We start from the raw sequence: 17,078 nt of genomic DNA, 5'->3' as shown, positions 1-17,078 counted from the left end.
TACTTGCAGTGTGAAAAGTTCAAGGTTGAAGTCAACTTCTAGGGTGGGGAAAACTTCAGTGGCATGGTAGGAACAATCCAGAGAGTGAGGAATACAGCTTGGAGAGGAATAGTATCAAAGTTGAGGTTAAAATAGAAAGAATTAAAAAATACAAATTAGGACTTTATGTTACATTAAATGCCTCTATTCAAATTGAGATGATGTCAGTTTTAAATACAATTTAGCATTAAAATTCATACGAAAAAAATCTCAGACTTGCAAGTATAGTTAAATAGGAAACCGTACTGAATTGATGGTCTAAAGTAAACAGAAGTAGGAAAACAACATAAACGGCTAAATCAATATAAATAGAACACATAAAAAAAACTTACTGTTATAAAGATCATCTTCAGCCTAGAGAAGAAAATGTACCTGCCTATAGACATTGGGGATGGGGTGCATATGAACGAGCAATAAATTCTTTTTTTTTCTAATTAAAGATTTTATTTATTTTGAGTTTTACAATTTCCCCCCCAATCTTACTTCCCTCCTCCCACCCCCCACAGAAGGCAATTTGTCAGTCCTTACATTGTTTCCATGGTATACATTGATCCAAATTGAGTGTGATGAGAGAGAAATCATATCCTTAAAGAAGAAACAAAGTATAAGAGATAACAAGATCAGACAATAAGATATCAATTTTTTTTCTAAATTAAAGTGAATAGTCCTTGAACTTTGTTCAAATTTCACGGTTCTTTCTCTGGATACAGATGGTATCCTCCATTGCAGACAGCCCAGAATTGTTTCTGATTGTTGCACTGATGAAATAAGCATGTCCATCAAGGTTGATCATCACCCCCATGTTGCTAGTACAGTGTTTTTCTGTTTCTGCTCATCTCACTCAGCATCAGTTCAGAGCATTAAATTCTTAAAGGGAAAATTTAAAACAATTAAACAAAAGGTTTATATATGACAATGTGAATCTCTGTTTCATATATCTTGTTTTTATAAAGTATATATTTAAACATAATTTTCATAAACAAGTTTTCAGTTTGACCCTTTCTAAACTTCTTTCTTTGTAGTTAAAAAAAATGGATTCTGTTTTTTTCTTTTTAAAAAAAATATGTATCGCCACCCACTCTCCACCTCATAGATGCCCTTAATTCCTCTTACTTAAAAATTGACAAGCAAAAATAGATAGACATTGTTAGTGTCTGAAAAGGAATGCTTCTGTCTGTACTTCCAGTCCATTACCTTCTTGCCAAGAGGTAGAAGTTAACTCTATTACATAAAACAAAAGTAGACATTTATTTCAAAGTTATAAAATTGGAGAATAACTCAATTATATTCTTCACATCAAGTTATTTTAAAAAGTAAGAAAAAAATCATGCGTCCATGTCTGCAGTCATGACTGGCCATTGCTTTCAGAATGGTTTCCTTTTAAAATGTTGTATTCATTATATAAATTATTCTATTTCTAATCACTTCATTCTGTAACCCTTCATACTAGTCCTAATCTAATCCCTAAATCAATCTTTTTCTTCATTTCTTATGAAACAATAATACTCGATTATATTTATATGCCATAATTTATTCTGCTATTCTATAAGATATGAGTTACCTAATTTGTTCAGTTCTTTGCTCTGACAAAAGTACTGCTCAATTTTTGTTCATATGGGTCTTTTTATGACCAGTAGTGGTGTCAGTTCAAAAGGTATTCACAGTTTAGTGATTTTTTGGAATTATAGTTATGAATTACTTTCCAGAATAATTAATCCATAATTTTTCTAGCAATACATGTGTGCCTATTTTTCTACAACCTGTCCAACAAATGTATTTTTTCTTTTTTTTGGGGGGGGGGGTTGTCACTGACATTCCAACAGATGAGTTAAAAACAATTTTAGAATTGTTTAAATTTGCCTTTCAGCAGGGGGTGGCTAGGTGGCACAGTGGATAAAGCACTGGCCTGGAGTCAGGAGTACCTACCTAGGTTCAAATCCAGTCTCAGACACTTTATAATTACCTAGCTGTGTGGCCACTTAACCCCCTTTAAAAAACAAATAAATTTGCCTTTCTGTTATCATTAATGATTTGGATCATTTTTTTATATGGTTGTTAATAAATTGTCTTGTTTTTGAAAACTTTTTGTTCATATACTTCAACGTACAAATTATATTTCCACTAGCTAATCTTTGAAAAAAAAAAGACATTTTCTTTCTCCTTAATTTTGTCTCCTATTCTAACCTAAAGTTATTCTCAATTTTGTCTATCTCTTTTATACCCCATACCACCTCCTTAGGACATTGACTCAAGTTTCAATGACAAAATAGAGACCATTTAAAAAACTTTATTTATTTAAGATGAGGTTAAGTGACTTGCCCAAGGTCACACAGCTAGTCGATTAATAAGCGTCTGAGGCCAAATTTGAACTCAGGTCCTCCTGACTCCAGGAACAGTACTCTATCCACTGTTTCACCTGGCTGCCTGAGACCATTCTTAATGAGGTCCATCTTCCCTTAACATCTTTTTCACCTCTCACTTTATTTTTTCAATTACATGTAAATTTTTTGCAGCATAAAACATTTTATTTGTTTCACATCATCTTTGGAATATATTTGAGTCTCTACAGCTAGTGCAAGATAATCATTGTGTCTATCTCCATTAAAGTACAGAGTATGTACTAAAGTTTAACATTCATTTTTTAAAATTTTGAGCTCCAAATTCTTCCCCCCCCTTCCCCTTCTTTAGAAGATAAGGAATTTAATGTGCAGTCATTCAAAATTTCTTTCAGTATTAGCCATGTTGCAAAAGAAAACACAACCAAAAAAAGAAAAAGAAAATTAAAAATGTTTGCCTCCATTTGCATTCAGACTCCATCAGTTCTTTCTCTGATTTTTTTTATCATAAGTTCTTCAGAATTTTCTATATTGATAATTTCAGAATTACTTTGATATTGCTGACAATAACTAAGTCATTCAAAAATGATCATTGTAGGATATTGCTATTATTGTGTACAATGATCTGGTTCTTCTCAGTTCACTTTGCATCAGTTCACATAAGTCTTCTCAGGTTTTTCTAGAAATCATCCTGCTTGTCATTTCTTATAGTATACAATGGTATTCCATTACAATCATATACCACATAACGTGATCAGCCAATTGACAGACATCCTTTTAATTTCCTTTTTTTTTTTTGCCACCACAAAAAGGACTACTATATAAATATTTTTGAAGATATAGGGTCTTTTTCTTTTTTTTTTTTTTGAGATACAGACCTGGTAGTGGTATTGCTGGTTAATAGCACAGCTTAATAGTCCTTGGGGTATATCTCCAAATTGGTCTCCAGAATAGCTGGATCAGTTCACAACTCTGTCAACAATGCATTATAGTATACCAATTTTCTCATATCTCCTCCAACATAAATAATTTTCCTTTCTAGTCAATCTGATTGGTGTGAATTGGTACCTCAGTAATATACATTTCTCTAATCAATAATGACTTAAAACAATTTTTGCCTTATGATCATAGATAGCTTTGATTTCTTCATCTAAAGATTGCCTATTTATATCCTTTGACCATTCATTAATTGGGGAATGACTTGTTTTTTTATACATTTGACTCAGTTTTCTATATATTTGAAAAATGAGGCAGTTATCAGAGAAACTGGCTGTGAAATTTCCCCTCAATTTTTTGCTTTTCTTCTTATCTTGGTAGCATTGGTTTTGTTTGTACAAAAACATTTTAATTTAATCAAAATTATCCAGTTTATATTACATGATGTTATCTCTCATTTGGACATAAATTCTTCCTTTCCTAATGGATCTACAGGCAAATTATTACATGTTCCCCTAATTTGCTGATGATATCACCCTTTAAGTCTAAATCATGTACCCATATTGTGTGAAATGTCGACCTAGACCTAGTTTCTATCAAACTTCTTTCCAGTTTGCCCAGAAATTTTAGTCAGTGATTTGTTGTCCCAAAAGCTTGGATGTTTGCATTTATCAAACACTATATTTTTATGTTCTTTTATTACTGTGCATTGTATACGTAATCTATTCCACTAAACCACCACTCTATTTTTTAGTCAATCTCAGATTGTTTTGATAAATTTTTGGTAATTTAATTGGTGTGGCACTGAATAAGTAAGTGAATTTAGGTACAATTGCCATTTTTATTATATTGGCTCACCCTCCCCTGGTCAATGAATATTTCACCAATTGTTTAAATCTGACCTTACTTGTGAGAAAAGTATTTTGTAATTGGGTTCATATAGTTCCTGGAACTCTCAAGTTTTTTTTTTTTATATTATCTGCAGTTATTTTAATAGAATTTCTCTCTTTCTGCTGGACTTCATTGGTAAAATATAGAAATACTGGTGAAATATGTGGATTTACCTTATATCCTCCAATATTGCTAAATTTGTTAATTATTTCACCTAGTTTTTTAGTTGGTTCTCTATAGTTCTCTTAAGTATACTATCATATCATCTGCAGAGTGTTTTATTTCCTCATTTAATATTCTAATTCCTTTAATTTCCCTTTTTCTAATGTTATTGCTTTAGCTAGCACTTCTAATACAAAATTGAATAATAGTGATGATAATAGACATCCTTGCTTCACCCTTGATGTTATTGGGAAGACTTCTACCTTATCCCATTCATAGGTAATGCTTGCTGATGGTTTTAGATACCACTTATCATTTCAAGGAAAATTTCATTTAGTCCAATGCTTTCTAGTATTTTTTTATTTCATTTTGTTTAGTTTTGTTTTTGCAAGGCAATGGGGTTAAGTGAATTGCCCATTGTCACACAGTTAAGTAAGTATTAAGTGTCCGAGGCTGGATTTGAACTCGGGTCCTCTTGAACCCAAGGCTGGTGCTCTATCCACTGCGTCACCTAGCTGCCCCTCTTTCTAGTATTTTTATTAGAAATGACTGTTGTAAGGGGAAGCTAGATGGCACAGTGGATAGAACAACAGCTCTGGAGTCAGGACCTGAGTTCAAATTTGACCTCAGACATTTAATAATTACCTACCTGTGTGACCTTGGGCAAGTCATACCATTGTCTAAATAAAAAAAAATTTTTTTAAAAATGAATGTTGTATTTGGTCAAAAAAGAAAAAGAACTTATTGGACCTCTTATTTTGCCCATTTTCCAAATAGCTTATATAGTATTGCAATTAACTGCTCTACAAATGTTTAGTAGATCGGGTTTGGGGGATCTTTTCTTAAGCAAACTCACTGATGACTTGTTTGATTTCTTTTTCTAATTAGGGTTACTTAATTATTCTTATCAGAGCAATTTGTATTTTTGTAAATATCCATTTTAATGAGATTGTTAGACTTATTGGCATATGACTGGACAAAAACTCATAATTGCTTTAATTTCTTCTTCATTGGTGGTGAATTCACCCTTTTTAAATACTCATAATTTGGCTTTCTTTGGTTTTTTTAATCGAATTAACCAATAGTTTATTTCTTTTTCATAAAACCCACTCCTAGTTTTATTTATTAGTTTAATGATTTTCTTACTTTCATTTGAATTAATCTCTCCTTTGATTTTTGGGATTTCTAATTTAGTGTTTAACTAGGGGTTTTACATTTCTTCTTTTTCCATTTTTTTCAACTGCATGCCCAATTCATTGATCTGCTCTTTCTCTATTTTATTGATGTAAGAATTTAGAGCTATAATTTCCCCTAAGGACTACTCTGACTGCATCCCATAAAATTGGTAAATTGCTTTCATTCCCTTTAATAGTCAATTATTTTTCTAAGAAAGACAACATTAATATCACTTCAGGTTATTTTATTTTTAGAACATCCCAAATAAATGTGACTATTTTGTGGCAATGAGAACAGATAATAATGCAAGAGTAATACTTTGATGGAAAAAAATGATGGATCATTTCATTTTGGGAAGTTGCATCTTTTCATTAAACTGGGGGGGGGGGGGTAAATACTCTTCCCTATTGCTGACATTCACTGAACAATTAGGGATTACAGTGCTGAAAAAAAGCGATGGGACAAGCACACATCTCAGGGAAAAATCCAAGAATTGTTTCAAGTCCAATTCACATCCTCCTCAAGGGCATATACCATATTGTCTCTAATCATTGTATCAGTAATAGGGAGTAGGATCAGTGCCTTCTTTATTGTATCCCTTTAGCAGTTCCTCACTATTCCAGATATGCAATGAGTATCCCACAATCTCACCAAAATTTGGCATCAACACATTTACAGATTCAGTAAGGTAGGTGTTCTTAGGATGTGCTGCATATGGAAGGACTTGATTTCTACAGGGAATTGACACAGCAAGATTGGTTCATCAATGGTGTCTGTCATCAGTCACTCAGGGGCTCCTGGGATATTCTCTCCAAATTCACAATAGGTCCACCCTCCTTCTTTTAATCATGTTCCTTTAGTCACACAATGGCATTTGAGTAGTTTATCCATTTGAAAGGTATTTTGGGGGATGTGAAAGTTGAGTTGAGACCATATAACAAACTTGCTACAAATGATTTTAAGACTTTATCTACTACATCACAAACCAAGTCTTCAAATGGTTTAGATCATTAAAGTCATGAAAGGGCATTTGACTTCAATGTGAGTGTACTCTGTGAGGTGTCTTTATGTCCTGGACTGTGTCTGCTTTGTACAACTGAACAATACAAAAGACCTCTCCCAAAGCTAGAAAGCAAGTCTCTAAATATAACTGTGATGCCTGAGTCAAAAATGTCTCCTTTCCAAAATAGTCAAGTTTGAAAAACATGGCACTGCCTTACACCTGTGTTTGTACTAATGATGGAGGAGTGACTTCATAATATCTCCCATCAAAAAAAAGTGACGTTTGAAGCATCTGGTGACCACTGAACATACTTTCAAGATTTGGGGCATCTTCTTTCCTTGGATCATCATATATCTTTTATTAAGCTGGTCATCTACATCTGACTTTTCACTTAATAGATTACCAGTTGCTCCAGCAGGGGCTAAGTTAATCAATTCCCAATAGTCACAGATCAGTTCATGGCCTCCTGGTGCCTACTTGCCTTCAGCTGTAAGACTGAGTGTTCCATACTCTGCCAAACTACTCTCTGTGGACAAGACCACTCCATTGTAAAGATGACACAGTTCATCTAACAAGATGCTTTGAAGATATCCTGTACTATCTCTTAATATAAGAAGCTATGAAGCTATTCCCTTGCCTGTGTAACCTGTGTACCCAGTCAAACACTTTTACTCATTGACCTTGATGGGCTTCTAAAACACAAAACTTTACAAATTTTGCCTCTGGAAGACTTGGACCCTGTTTAATGTTGATTTGCTTCTTCTAGGTTTCTTTCTCATCTTACATTGTCTTCTACTTGTCTTAGCTCTCAGGATTCATTTTTCATTCTCTCCCATATTTTTTTTAGGTTTTTGCAAGGCAGTGGGGTTAAGTGACTTGCCCAAGGCCACACAGCTAGGTAATTATTAAGTGTCTGAGTTCAGATTTGAACTCAGATCCTCCTGACTCCAGGGCTGGTGCTCTATCCACTGTGTCACCTAGCCACCCCTCTCCCATATTTTTAATGTTCTCCAGCTGTGATTTGGAAATATCATCCCATCTGTCACTTTCATTTTGTGAATCCACATAAAATGGTAGGAAATGGCTCTTTTCCTGTTGCCACCAAAGCCTTTAGGCCTGTTTTAAAAGATTTCTCTTTTGCTCCATCATTAGTTTGCATCACCCCCCTCTTGATATGAGACATATAGGTCCCCTGGTCTGATCCTGGCCACCTTCAGAGCCATTTCTGTCAATTTTTTTACTAAAATTATTGTTTCTATGGTTTTTTTCTTTGACCTACTCATTTTTTGGGATTACAACATTTGGCTTCCAACTAATTTTTAATCTATATTTTTATGACCTTTCACTGAATTTACTAAATGTAGTTTTTATTGCATTATGGACACAAAAGGATACATTTAATTTACTTTTTTCTGTATTTTTGGTAAGTTTTATTTGTCCTTATATATGATCATTTTTTGTGAAGGTTCTGTAATACCACTGAGAAAAAAAGCATATTTCTTTTATTCCCATTAATTCTTCTCCAGGGATCGATCATATCTAAATTTTTGTAAAATTCTATTCATTTCTTTAACCTCTTTCTTGTATATATTTCATGGTTAGGTTTTTCCTAGTTCTTAGAGGGAAATGTTGAGGTTCTCCACTATATTAGTTCACATATTTATGTTATATTGTGTGTGTGTGTGTTATTCTGGATATATATATATATATATATATATATATATATATATATATATATATGTTACGCTATATATGTGTGTGTATATAAAACTCATTTTAACTTTTTCTTTAAGAATCTGGATGCTATGCTATTTGGTACATATAGATATTTAAGAATGATATTCATTATTTATGGTACCTGTTAGCAAAATGTAGTTTTTGTGCTTATTTCTTTTAATTATATCTATTTTGTTTTCATTTTGTCTGAGATCATGATTGCAATCCCTGCTTTTTAAAAAAAATATTAACTGAAAAATAAAACATTCTTCTCTAGCCCCTTATTTTAATTCTGTCTCTTTGTTTAAAGTGTATATCTTATAAACAAATATTGTTAAATCCTCATTTCTAATCCATTCTTCTATCTGCTCTCATTTTATGGGTGAGTCATTCCATTCACATTCACAGTTAAGATTACTAACTGTTTATTTCCTTCTATACTATTTTTTTCTGTTTATCATTCTCTCTTTTTTTTTATCTTGCCCCTCCTCTAAAATCTATCTATTTTGCTTCTGAATAGTGCCTTTCAATTTATAAGTGATCTCAATGGACAAATCTTCTGACCTTTTCTCAAACTTGATTTCTCTCTCTGTTTCTGTCTCTGTCTCTGTGTCTCTGTGTCTGTGTCTCTGTCTCTCTCTATCTCTCTCTGTCTCTCTGTCTCTCTGTCTCTCTCTCTCTCTCCCTCAATTTGATGCTGTTGATCACATCATACATTTTCTTAGTCTTCTTTGTTGGATCATAATTCATGACATGCTGCTGAATTTTGAACATATCCCAAAGTTCTGTTCTCTTTTCTTTTTTCTCTTAACTTTTGATCTCATCAGCTCCCACCAGTTAAATGATCATTTTAATGTAGACGATTCCAAGATCTATATTTTAAACCTTCTTCCTACTCCAATAATGCATCTCTACTTGCTTATTTGATTTTTCAAACTGGGTGTCTCATCTCAAACTCAACATGTCCCCAAAATGAACTCATTATATTTTCCCCAATTCATCTTTATCCACAAATTTGAGGTCACCCACTACCCATTCAGTTTCCTAGGGTTGCAATCTTGATGTCTTCCTTGACACCTCACTCCCATTCACCCCAAATATCTAATCACTTGTCAGTTTCATTTCTACCTTAACATTTCTTTCATCTATTCCTTTCTCTCTGCTTACACCCGTTCCCCACCTTTTATTTCTTATCACCTCTTGCCAGCATTCTTGCAAGCCTCTTAACTAGTATCCCTGCCTCAAGTCTTTCCCTGTTCTAATGCAATAAAATACAGGACTATATATAAACTCTTCTGTTTGACTCTTAAAACCCTTTACAACCTAACTTCACCTTACCTTTCTTTTTACCTTACTTTCTTTTACATTACTTTCACTGCAAGATGCTATGGTCCAGTGAAATTGCCCTTCTTGCTGTTTGTCACATGTGAGCACTCTCTTGAGTCTTGGCACTGGCTATACTCTGATGATTGGAATATGCCACCTTTTCATTTTTGCCTCTTATGATCCTTTTTTCTTTCAAAACTCTGCTCAAAGGCAGCTTGGTGGTACAGAGGATAGAGCACTGGGTCTAAAGTCAGGAGGACTTCAGTTCAAATTCAGCCTCAGATACTTAATACTTACTAGCTGTGTGATCTTGGGCAAGTCATTTAAGCCCATTGCCTCCCCACACACAATAAAACCAAAAAACTACTCAAGCAACACCTATCTTTCCTGACTTCCCATCTCTAGTTACATAAAATTTATCTTGTATCAAATGAGATAATATTTGTAAATCACTTAGAACAGCACCTGAAACATAGGAAGAGCTTGCAAATGGATGTTCCCTTTCCTTCCTCCACCCTCATTTACTTAGTATTTATTTTGCATTCATTTCTCTGTGTACATAGTGCTTCTCCTGATAGGATGTAACTTCTCTTGAGGACCTGATAAACTTTTATGTTTATCTCTGAATTACAAGATTCAGAGCTGACTCTTTTTTTTTTTTTTTTTTTTTTTTAGGTTTTTTGCAAGGCAATGGGGTTAAGTGGCTTGCCCAAGGCCACACAACTAGGTAATTATTAAGTGTCTGAGGCTGGATTTGAACTCAGGAACTCCTGACTCCAGGGCTGGTGCTCTATCCACTACACCACCTAGCCTGCCCCTAGAGCTGATTCTTAATAAATTCTTATTGTTTAATAAGAGTTTCTCCATCAGCACAATATCATGCCTCTGATCCAGGCTTGACATCTATTTCCCAAACTCCTCTATTTACCTCTTCTATCGAAGTGATTGATAACATGACAAAGTTACTTCTGTTTCTCCCTCTAATGACCTTCAACCAAATGTTCTCAGAGTTGCTGCTCTTCCCATATTTGAGAGGCAACATAGAGTGATGAAGTAGAGTATTGGACCTCTTTAACCAGAAGGATCTGGGTTCAGATCTCGCCTTTGACACTAATATGGGAAATTGGGGGTATTAATCAGGACACTCCTAATCAATTGATTTCTTCACATCTCAGCTGAAATTACAGAAGGTAACAGAGACAATGTAGTGTTTAATTATTAAATAAATTAAAAAGTGTCTATGTTGTTGCCCCTTTATGAAAGGTGATGTTCTTCAGTTCAAGCTTAAAGTAATTAGAGAATAGTTAATTACTGGACCTTTCAAATAACGACCTGAAGGCATTTCAGTCACATTTCAGTCATTTATTATTAAATTCCTACTGTGTATTTAGCACAGGGAATACAAAGAAAGGCAAAACACAGTCCTTGTTCTCAAAGAACTCATTTGAATGGGGAAGACAACATGCAATTAAATATCTACAAACAAGATACATATACTTATATATAGGCATATATACATATAAATTATTCATATAAGCATATAATAAATTAGAAATAATTTCATAGATAAAGTTTCATTTGAAGATTAAGGTGGACCGGGAAAGGCTTCTTATAAAAGGTAGAACTTCAGTTAAGACTTAAATGATGTCAGAGAGTATAGAAGGCAAAGATCAATAGGGGGAACTGACCCCTCTAGGGGAAAATTCTGGAATCAGAAGAGGAGTGCTTTGCTCAAGAAAGAGAAAGAAGACCAGTGTCATTGGATCAGAAGATATTTGCAGTTGAGGTGAGGTAGAGTAGGATTTTTAAGAAAACTGGAAAAAGTCTCATACTCAGTTTGTCCAAAACATTACTTAAAATATCATCTTTCCCCTCCAACTCCCTCCTACCTTCCCTACTTCTGTCAAGGCTATCACCATAAGTTTGTAATCTTAGAGCTACTTTTACACCCACCCCAGATATAAATTAATTGCCAATCTTGTCATTTCTACCTCCACAACAACCCTTGTATCTTACCCTCTTTACTACTTTTGGATTCTATTGCCACCCTGGTAGGGGTTCTCATGACCTTTTTTTGTAATTCTTTATCAAGAACCTCATTTCTCCTTACTTTGATATATCCTCCACACTATACATCATTTATCTGGGACAAATGCTATGAACTTGTTTAAATGGGAGGCAGAATACTTTAGTGGAAAGACTATTTGATCTAGAATCAAAGAATTTGAGTTCTAATCCTTACTACTTCAGTGACTTTACCCCTTTGGGCCTCAGTTTCCTGATTTATAAAATGAGAGGTTTGGACTATATGATTTCTAAGGTCCCTTCCAGTTCATTTTCACAGCAATAGTCTTCAAGCAATGCTACACTATTGTGAATTATGAAATACCACTTTAGTTCATCACCTCTCCCCTATTTTATTGCCATGGTCTTCTCATTGGTCTTCCTACTTCTCCAGTCTGTCTCTTCTCCAAATCCATTCCCCATTTAGCTATCAAACTGATATAATGACCATGCTATTCCACTGAATAAAAACATTCAGGAGTTTCCTCCTGAACAAAATACAAATTACTTTTGGCAATGAAAGTATTACTTCTGGACAAACTGACCCACTTGCCATTTCTTGTACCTGCCATTCCATCTCCAAAACTCTAGAACCTTTTCCATATCTGTTTCCTAGGACATTCTAACCACCAGAATTCCTAATTCTCTTTAAGGATCATCTCTTAAATGCCATTCCTTAAAAGAGGCCTTCTTGACTTCTCTCTATTCCCACCCCTTACCAATAGTTAGCACTCTCAAACCACACTTAAATTACATTGTCAAGGGGCGGCTAGGTGGCACAGTGGATAAAGCACTGGCCTTGGAGTCAGGAGTACCTGGGTTCAAATCCAGTCTCAGACACTTAATAATTACCTAGCTGTGTGGCCTTGGGCAAGCCACTTAACCCCACTGCCTTGCAAAAAAAAATACATTGTCATTACTTTGTTTACAACTAACTTTGTGTATGTTGATTCTCCAAAGTAGGTTACTTGAGGGTAGGGACTGCTGAATTTTTATCTTTAAGCCCAGGATCCTAGCAAAGGATTTTGTATTTAGTAGCTATTTTAAAATGATTTTTGAATTTCATTAAATGAAACCTGAGGGATGACCAAAGGGTGATGGAGAGGTTCATGGCAGGCATGAGCATGCTGCAAAATATTTAAAAATAAAGAATTAACCCAGAAAAGTAGTATTTGGCAAGTCATTAGAAAAACATCCAACTACAAAAAAGGAATGATCATATAATGGCCAGAACTGAGGTAAAGCCCACAGGGTATCCCTTTTGTATCTGTATAGGTCTTAACTTGGACAGGTCAAGAGATTGAAGAGGAGAAAAAAAAGATCTAAGAGAAGGTTTTCCAACACATTATATTGAATCCCTGTCACAGATTTATGTAGGGACATGAGAGAGTTAAAGGGCTATGAGAATACAAATCCATTGAAATATCCCCCCCCCCAAATCATTAAAAAATGAAATAATTTATTTACCTCAACTAAGAGAAGGGGAACATTTTTATAATGAAGAAGAAAAGAAAGTACTGGAGACAAATATCAATACATTTATAATAAATAAAGGATTCTACAAATCCAAAATCTATACTTCTAAAATTAAAAGAATAGGAGTTGATGTGAATCAAATATTTGCAATAAATATGAGATATGATGATATACCTGATGATATAAATAACACTAGTACATACTCCTCAGTGGTTAAATGACACAGACAATATGAAAGAAGAAATATAATAATATGAAAAGATATGATAATTCCCTACTAATCAAACACATACAAATCAAGACCATCTTACAATATTATCTAACATCCACCAGAAGGACAAAAATAGCATAGCAACAAACGATAAACTTCAAAACTGACATGACTGAGAAAGTAGGTATTGCATAATATTTTTGGTGGGGGGACACTGGAGTGATGAACTTTTGAGAGGGAAATACAGAAATGTAAATTTTAAAGTGCTTCAGGCTTTGCCAAATGCTTTATATAGAATACTTTGCATTTGCTTAGCACAGTGGCTGGCAAGTTCTTAATAAGTGTTTACTGATTGACTGGCAAGTATACCAGTGATAGACTGGTATGCTAAACAAAGTTATTCTTTACTTATTCTTACTCCCCTCCCTATTAGTGACTCACACCTTAGATGGATTTCCCTGAATAAACATTTTTGTCTTTGCTCTAGAATTTGTGACAAATGAAACTCTAAATTCCCACCTACCCCTCTGGAAAGTGCTAAAGATTTAATTCTCTCTTTCCTCTCCTTTAAAGTATACTCGGACTTGAAAGACAAAGTAAATATTTAAAATAAAGATCTTAAAGAAACATTTATATGGGCAATTAGATGGCATGGTGGATAGAGTATCAGGCTTGGAGTAGGAGGATCTGAATTCAATTTTTTTTTTTTGCAAGGCAATGGGGTTAAAGTGGCTTGCCCAAGGTCACACAACTAGGTAATTATTAAGTGTTTGAGGCCAGACTTGAACTCAGGTACTCCTGACTCCAGGGCCGGTGCTCTATCCACTGCGCCACCTAGCTACCCCCGAATTCAAATTTGACCTCATACATTTTCTAGCTGTGTGACTCTGGGCAAGTCATTTAACCCTCTTTACCTCAATTTTCTCATCCATAAAATGAGCTAGAGAAGGAATTAGTAAACTACTTCAATATCTCTGCTAAGAAAATAAGGTCCCAAAGAGTCAGACAAGATCAAAATGACTGGACTTTTAACAAAGAAACATTTAGGAAACAATTTCCCAAAGCTTCAGCTTCTCAAGAGGGGGCCCAAAGGCAGAAATGAAATAATCTCTGCAGTAGGGACTACAGTATAAATGAGAGAGACTTCAGAGACATAGCAGAGTGCATCCCAACATACTTCATGTCTGAGCAGTCCACATGGTCTGGATCTTGGAGTTCTTGGGTCTAAGCTTTCTCTTTCAGTTTCCTCCAATTCTATGTATTGTCTACAAGTCCTGTCAAGAGATGAAATCCTCCTCACTTGAGAATCAAGGTCTGACAGCATGATTTCTTTAAATCAGCATGACTGATTTTTATCTTTATAAGGTCAAGCTCCCCTTCTAATTTGGGAAGAGATTTTCTTCACATTTTATAAAATGATAAGATTTAGGCACATAATAGCACTTTATTACTTTTGATATCTGTCCCTTATTTTCTGGGATTGCCTTGGGGGAAGATAGTGGGGTATGAGTGGAAAAGAAAAAGAGGGAAGTAAAATGTCCTGGCCAAATTTTCCCCACTCCATAGTTATCACCATTTTAATAGGAAGGAAACTGAAACTGGAGAGGCTTACCCATGGTCACAAAACTGATCTTATAGAAAGGATTTGAACTCAGGTCTTTCCCATTCTCAATGTTCATTTTACTATACACTTCACTGCTTCAAAAAACCTAATACCTGTAACCGAGTAATTTCCTCTCTAAGACTCTATTGTGAAAAGGATAAAAAAAATCTCATTTGTATATAAATATTCACCTAAAAACAAATGTATGTATAAAAATAACTACTTTATTTGTAAGAGCAACATTTTTGAAATAGCCCATATGTCCAATGATTGGAAGATTATTCAATAAATTATTGAATGTTCAAATGATTCAATAAATGGTTCAGTAAATAATATACATATGTAGGGAGGCAGCTTGGTAAAGTGGAAGGAGCATTGGCTGAGAGCAGCAGAAAGACTTAGGTTCAAATTCTGAATAAGTTCAAAAAGGTGAAACCAAGATGGCAAAAAGGCAGAAAATAAGGGCAGAACTCCCCTAATTTCTCCCAAGTTTCACTCTAAACATAAAATACCTTAAAATAAATTCTGCAGCAGCAGAAACAACAAAAGAATAGAGTGGAAACAATTTTCCAGACCAAGGTAACTTAGAAGATCCACAGGAAAAAAATCTATCTCCCTGGGGTGAAAGAGGACCACAGGCTCCACAAGCAAGCCAGCAGCAGATTTTGGGGGCAGCTGAATTGGCAGTGGCTTTTGGTAAGGGGGTTGGACAACTGGTCAGAAGAAGACCCTTTCCTGGCACTGAGAAGAGGACTTTGTTGCATTGTCCATCTGGGTTGCTGTCTCGGGCCAAGAAGCACTAGCAGAAGCAGGACTGTGGTCACAGATCCAAGTCAGAAAAGAGTGTCTAGTTTGCTTATGGTCCAGAGCACAGGCCAGGAGAGCAGTGGCCATACCTCTCTTTAGAGACCTTTAAAAGATCTGATTTACAGACCCCAAGGCCTCTGAAAACAGCAACATGAAAAAGCTGAAGCTTTGAGCAGTTCCCCCTCCACCCTGGGGGGGTGGTGCAGAACTCAACTTTAAAAGTCAAGAAATAGTTAGAAAATAAGCAAACAACAACAAAAGAACATGACCATATAAAGTTACTATGGTGACAGGGAAGATTAAGGAAAACAATGTAATCAAAGCACCTATATATGAAGCCTTAGAGAAAAAAATGTGAATTGTTTTCAACCTGGAAAAGCTCAAAAGGAATTTTAAAATCAAATAAGAGAAGCAGAGAAAAAAATGGAAAAAAAAGTGAGAATAATGCATGAAAATCATGAAAAAAGTCAACAGCTTGTTAAAGGAAGCACAAAAATACTAAAGAAAAATAACACTTTAAAAAACACTATGCCATCATTCCATCAGTGCAACAACCAGGAACAATTTGGGGGTATCTGTGATGGAGATTACCATCTGTATCCAGAGAAAGAATTGTGGAGTTTGAACAAAAACCAAAGACTATGACCTTTAATTTAAAAAAAAAAATTATCTTAGTGTGCAATTTTGCTCTTATATTTTATTTTTTTCCTTGGGGATATGATTTCTCTCTCAACACATTCAATTTAGATCAATGCATAGCATGGACTTACAGGACAACTTGTGATACTTATATTAATCATGAACAATTTGGATTGTAAAAGACTGAATATTAGATATATTCAAAACTATACTATGGGGAGAAAAGTATGGCTGAAGTTGTTTTGTTAGGAGAAGCTTATTTGGGATATAACAATTATTATTGGAAATATCAAAGAGATGCTGAAAAGCTGGGTATAATTATTCTAACAAATAGTATGGCACCTATATGATTTTGCAGAAAGTGTACTGTTGAACCATGTATTAAATTAAGTAAAACCAATCATTCATCTCATCCAAATATTTATAGCATGGGAGCATTTAAGACCTTAGAAATGTGAGAAGTTCCATTTGTAGAAAGTACTGAAAATAGAAAAAGATTTCCTAAGGAACCTCCTTGTTTAAATTTACATGCTTGGGATTTTAAACGTGAACGTTTTCCACCCTGAGATGCTTGCCACACCCCATATAGAGGAACTTATGATCATTACTGAGAAAAAGAAGGGTATAATATTAACTGATACAATTGCATTATTTGAGCATGTGAGTGTAAAGAAGTGATAAATAAGGAAAAGA

General features: G+C 34.6%; 1 protein-coding gene and 1 pseudogene across 1 annotated transcript in view; both read right to left on the bottom strand.

Moving 5' to 3' along the window:
* Positions 1–599: 599 nt before the first annotated feature.
* The window catches only part of LOC141507069 (protein ENL-like), a 64,081-nt gene continuing 47,602 nt past the window's right edge, over positions 600–17,078 (bottom strand). The window contains exon 10 of the transcript XR_012474060.1: positions 600–906. The gene's annotated coding sequence lies outside the window, so the exon portion shown is untranslated. The remainder of the gene's footprint in view (positions 907–17,078) is intronic.
* LOC141505345 (asparagine--tRNA ligase, cytoplasmic pseudogene) lies at positions 5,881–8,161 on the bottom strand (annotated as a pseudogene).

The sequence above is a fragment of the Macrotis lagotis genome, chromosome 1, assembly GCF_037893015.1.
Source record: "Macrotis lagotis isolate mMagLag1 chromosome 1, bilby.v1.9.chrom.fasta, whole genome shotgun sequence".
Taxonomy (NCBI): Eukaryota; Metazoa; Chordata; class Mammalia; order Peramelemorphia; family Peramelidae; genus Macrotis; species Macrotis lagotis.
The sequence above is the reverse complement of the archived record's forward strand: the minus strand, read 5'-3'. Positions and strand labels throughout refer to the sequence as shown.